At 33.1% G+C, this 6,351-nt stretch overlaps 1 pseudogene; it reads left to right on the forward strand.

The window, feature by feature from the left end:
* The window catches only part of LOC107615202, a 10,841-nt pseudogene extending 9,871 nt beyond the window's left edge, over positions 1–970 (forward strand).

The raw sequence follows: 6,351 nt of genomic DNA on the forward strand, positions 1-6,351 counted from the left end.
GAACCCTTTCGAGGATGATGTTCTCACCCCCCCTACATTTTTCCCCTTTCAGGATATGGGCGCAGAAGTTATGAAGAGCTTATTTAATTGTTGTTGTGATGCTCTGTATTGTTTTAGTTATGGTTTATTGTACCCTCACCTTTATCTTGATATATATTCTGTAAGAGGGATAGGAATTGTATTGGTTAATGTTTGTAATATTATTTATATATATTTATGTATATATATGGATGTACTCTTTTTGAGTTGTTGTAAGTTGAATGGTATTTATGGATGTACGTTATCGAATGAAAGTATCTTTGGGAGCGGTATTACGGTTTAAAGTTTTAAACAGGCTCATATTTTAGTATTAATTAATATAAGTGTCATCGTAATGTCCGAACTATCATAGTCGCGCAGCCGGAAGTGCGAGCTTTGGTAGTTAGGGTGTTACATGCACCCTCACAGTGTTCTTGTGGTTACCATCAATGGCGTTGGCCTTGTCTTCGAGTTCGTCTATCTCACCATTTTTTACATTTATGCCACTAACAAAGGACGGAGGAAGGTACTGTTCCTTATGGGATCAGAGGTTTTGTTCTTTGCCGCTGTTGCTTTTATAACGTTGCTGGTACTACATGGCACTCACGAAAGATAGTTAGTGGTTGGTGTACTGTGTGATATATTTAATATCATGATGTATGTCTCTCCTCTTACGATCATGGCAAAGGTTATAAAAACCAATAGCGTGGAATATATGCCATTTTGGCTATCTCTAACTAACTTCCTCAATGGAGTGTGCTGGACAACATACGCTCTCATCCACCCTTTCGATATTTACGTCCTGGTAAGTAATGGAATTGGAGCATTGTCTGGACTAATTCAGCTGATACTATATGCTTGTTACTGTTCCTGTAATAATGGAGAGAATAACGGTGATGGTGATGACAGTGTGTCAACTACAGTTGTTAAGGGAAAGATTGAATTAGTTTGATACATCATTCGATGATGGCACCCTAACAACATTCAAGTTTGGGATTTCTATGATTTAGATTTCTTGGAGTAGTAGTAGTGCGGTTAATAGTGCTATTTTTGTGGTTTAGGAAATTGAGGAATATTTTTATGAATATTTTTAGTTGCTGTTTGTCTACTTTGTTATTTTTAATAGTGCTACTTTGATATAATATATATATATAATAGAACTATTTTATAAAAAAAAATGAAGAACTTTTATTGATTGTTGATTAATTGAATTATATTATTAAATTATGAAGGTAAAACTAAATATATATAAAACATTGCCTTCGAAAGATAAAAGTAAAGATAAGATAAGATAAGAAAATAACATAAAGATAAGATAAGATAATAAAGACTAAAATTGTAATTGAATTTATGTATTCTGTTGGGTTGAATTAGTGGGTCACGAGACTTTTTATCGTTGTCATGGACTAAGGTGGAAGAGTAGTTTAATACTCCGCCTATGCTATACCTGCGGTATATAGCTGATCCCAAGTTCAGATATAGGAGGAGGATTGTGTTAGGTCTTTGACAGCCAACATAAAAACTTAGTTGAATCTTCATGACATGGATCAAAGACGTTATTGTACTAAAGCTAGGTCCGTTGCCCAGAAACAACACACTGTCTGGCTCATGTACAGTGTTAAATGAGTAAGAGCTACTGCATCGGTACCGGGGTGTAGTGTTAAATGAGCAAGGGTTTTCGCGTTTTCATGAACGGACGAGGGTAAACAAGCTAGTTCACAAAGAAAAAGATAAAGGTAAAGGTTGGAGAGACATAAGATTGAGATTTGGGACATGGAACATATGCACTCTAATAGAAAAATTCATGGAGGTGGTGGATACCATGACAAGAGGGAAGATTAACATCATGTGCCTATAAGAAACAAAATGGGTCGGTGCGAAGGCTGGGGAGTTGGATACTTCCAAATTTAAACTTTGGTATATAGGAAAGATGAAGAATAGGAATGAGGTAGCATGGTATTATCGTGAATAAGCAGTGGAAAAAGGACATAGTAGATGTCAACAGGGTGGGAGATCGGATCATCTCTATCAAACTTGTGTTGGAAGGAGGTACGTACTTATCATGTGATTAGCGCCTATGCACCGCAAGTGGGTTCAAACGAGGAACACAAAATAAGGTTTTGGGTAGATCTAAAGAGTTTGGTACAAGACATACCTTTAGAAAAAAAAGTTTTGGTGTATCCAAATAGACAAAGTTTTGTTGTTGTAATTGTAGTTTTCAGATAAAATTGTAGAGCATTTTTTATTAGCTGATGATGAAATATGGTTCAAGAATGGAAAATTTTTTTTTTTCTATTATTTAGGCAAAGATTTCTTTTATATCTACATGCATTTCTCATACAAAGAATGTATCTATATAAAAGAATAATTATAAAAAGTTTAGAATAAATTTTCAAATCTAATCATTTTATTATGTTTATTTTCTGTTAACTTTAATGCGTACTACAAGAATGTATCTATATGATTTGACTTTTATTTATAGCCTGAGATATTGGTATTACGTATTAATAAAGAAAAGACTAACAAACGTTTTTATTTAATTCTATAAGAAATTTTGCAACACAATCTTTACGTACAATCTTTAAAAATTGAAATTTGCAGTCGTTAGCGAAAATATATGATTTTTTTAAATCTTTTCATCAAATCATCATGCATGAATCTTGTTTAGGATCTCAAAGCAAAATAATATCACTACTGTCTCAGAATCTTTGAACTCGGATCCAACATTCTCCATTGATCTACCCATCATATATTACTTTCTTTGCATGCAAAAAATAAAATAAAATAAATTTCAAACAAAATGAAATCAGTCACAAAATAAGCTTATGATTAAAGGATCACCAAAATTGGTATACCTTACCATTTATTATAGGAACTTAGGTCATACATACATAGCACCAAAGCGACATTCTTGGTTTGCACGAAATTGAATAAACTTGCTAATTATCGTTTAATTAGAATATATTATAAAAATTACACATACTTTTGTTTTAACGCATTGATATAGTAAAATATTTATATATGGTTATCTATATAATATCCCATTTAGGGTACTAATTTATTATTCCCGTAATAAATGTGAAAAATAATTTTTTTTATGTTAACATTATAACATAGAGAAATTCTATAGTGTAAAGGAAGATTTCTTCTATACATGTAAAAGACACGTTGTAAAGAGATGAGACTGTTATAGTGGTACGATTCTCTAATTATGAGTTGTATAATGTGATGTGTGATTTTATTGAAAAGGGACAAACTCTGTGTTTATTGCAGGAGTGGAACAATAGGGTCATTATTCTGTGTAAGTAAACATAGTTAAATTATGATTATTATATGGAAAAGTATACGTTAACAAGAGAGAGTCTGCCAACTATTACTAACACAAATTAAAATAAATTAAAATAAATTTATATGGCTTAATTAGGTTTAATGTGGGGTCCATGAAAAATTTTTTGAAAAAGTGAGAAAATGGTAAAACCGTGCATCAGGTGAGTAGAAACTTGACAGAGAAACCCAATACCCCAACCCTTTCACGCAACCCTATTCCTAATTCTCATTGCCGAACGTATCTCGTACCATTGTCCAAAATTTCCAGTCTCTTTTCCCAACCTCTTCCCCTTCGACATCGTTCATTCCCTCCTGCACGTGGTCACGCCGCCGTCAACCAAGGTCAGCACTGCTAGAACGCCGGTCGTTGACCCAAACAGCGCGCTTCGAGGTTACAACTGCGCCACGAAAACGCATTGACTCAACAACTCACGCCACTATTGGAGACCCATCTCTGCGCCGCCGGTTCTCTACATCTCATCTTTCTTCGCCACAGTGCACGGAGGAGTTGAAGACCCATCCTAGCGCGGAGAAATAAGTAGCAAGCGCGGCCCCTATTCTGCTCGTGGAACCCAAGCCATCGCCGCTTACAACCTTGCCACCTAGTCGCCATGCCATACAGGGTTAGTGGTTATAAACATTTTTTATGAACATGGATTCTTACTGGTATGAGATAGATAAATACACGATGATTCTTCTATTTGTGTTTTTATAAGAAAAAAATTGAATATATCTTTTGTGTCTTTTTATTATTAGTCAATGTATACCTGTTGTAGAAGGTTTCGAAATGTGTCAACGTATAATTTATTTTTGGATATATCGATTCCCGTAGAGTAGGAGCCATGTCTTGTGATGATGAGTAAAAATTAGAAGTACTCCTAGTAACTGAATATTACCTTGTATGTGTCTTAAAAAAATTTTTGGTTTGTTGCTTGATCTTTAAATTGAATATGCATAGTTGATTGTTGTTGAGTAAACAAAAAAAAATTAGTTAGATCGTTTTAATTTGTTTGTAATGGATTGTGTTTTGGTTTATAAAAAGTATAGATTTAAGAAAAATATATTCAGTTACTACTTAGAGTACTTGCTAACGAAGCCTAATTGAAAAAATAAATGGTTACAACATGGATAATTGAATCCTTTGAAGTAATTTTTGTTCTTAATTCTTTTTTTTAATTTACACTTAAGTTTATATAGAGTTGTAAAAGGTTTTGAAATGAGTCAACGTATAATTTGTTTTTGGATATGTTCGGTGCTAATTCTGTAGAGTAGGAGTAATGTCTTATGATGATGAGTAAAAAATTAGAAGTACTCACTGAATGTTACCTTGGATGTGTCTTAAAATAAATTTAGTTTGTTGCTTGATTTTTAAATTGAATATACATAGTTGATTGTTGTTGAGTAAACAAAAAATAATTAGTTGGATTGTTTTAATTTGTTTATAATGGATTATGTTTTGGTTTATGAAAAGTATAGGTTTAAGACAAGTATATTCAGTTACTACTTAGAGTATTTGGTAACGAAGCCTAATTGAATTGAAAAAATAAATGGTTACAACATGGATGATTGAATCCTGTGAAGTAATTCCTATGCTTAATTTTTTTTTAATTTACACTTAGGTTTATATCGAGATTTTTAAATAATTGATTGCTTTACAGGACAATGAGTGACCATTGTAAAGGAGTAAAATTAATTTAAAATTGTTGCGTCTTGTGATCGAATTCAGTTTATATGGAATGTTCCAAAAAGATTTTTCCGTACTCAGATTGATTAAGTCTAGGGGACCAGCAATTTTTGTGTTTTCTGGCCAGCACTTAACCATCAAAACAAAAGTAAGTGATTTTTCACCATTAGATGTAATCTCACACCATTAAAAACACTATTGATGGCTAATTGATGGTTACAAAATACCAAAATTGCTGGCCTCCTAGTATTCCTCTTGATTATATTACTATACATATAGGTTAATTAAGTGGCTTAGGAAAAAATTGGTTTATGACCTGTGTGTTCAATTACTGCTTAGAGTACCATTTTAAGAAACCTAAAAAATAAATATTAACAACATGGATCATAAAATCTTGTTAATCAATTGATGTGGTCAAAATCGGAGTCATAAATACATTGAATTTTATGATGAGTTTTTTTATATAATTGTTTGGTTTATGATCCAAGGAGTGACAAATGCAATGATGCATTTTCAATTTTAAATTGGTGTGTCTTGTGATCAAATTTAGCTTTTAAGGAATGTTCCTAAAGGGTTTTACCTACTCAGAATTGATTATATATATATAGAGAGAGAGAGCTGGTTTCTAGTTGTCCTCATTTAGCTGGTTTTGAATAATTTGATTGTCATGGAAGTAAACTTTCATATAATTAGAAAAGTGTGCACGCATATACGATAGTTGTGTCTTCAGTATTTTTTTTATTCTTTGATTAACAGAATTTGATAGTTAAATTACTCCTTGGCTTGTTATTGGTTAACGTGTGTTTATCTAGGTACAGAAAATACAAAACATGAAGCTTGGTCCTTGTTCTAATTGTTTGAACGTGTGTCTATTTGAATTCACCTACAAAATTTCAAGGTTGTAACAAATGTGACACCCTCACGTGGTGTTTTGTGATTAATCTATTTACTGGTGTTCCTTTATATAATATACAAATGAATTGGCATTCTTTGTAGCACATTAATCCATTTACCAGTGACTTTCACATGCAAGATACCATCAAGTTAAATAGGTTGGAAATAACGCTTGACATCATCCTATGTCACAAAAATTCAGCCATTGGAGATGCTTTGAATGCCCTTGACAGCCGTGCTCGACCTCCTGTGCGCCGTAACTAACCCAGGAAAAAACGTAAGGAGGTTAATACACCATTCACAGCACCTGACACCAAGAGCATGCTTCGGCGAGCTGCAGGAAAGCCGAAGAAAAAGACCATCAAAAGGAGCTAAACATGGGAAGATAAAGTCTAAAGACTTCATGTTACTTCCTTGTTTACCTAGGG

Source organism: Arachis ipaensis, chromosome B09, assembly GCF_000816755.2.
Source record: "Arachis ipaensis cultivar K30076 chromosome B09, Araip1.1, whole genome shotgun sequence".
Taxonomy (NCBI): domain Eukaryota; kingdom Viridiplantae; phylum Streptophyta; class Magnoliopsida; order Fabales; family Fabaceae; genus Arachis; species Arachis ipaensis.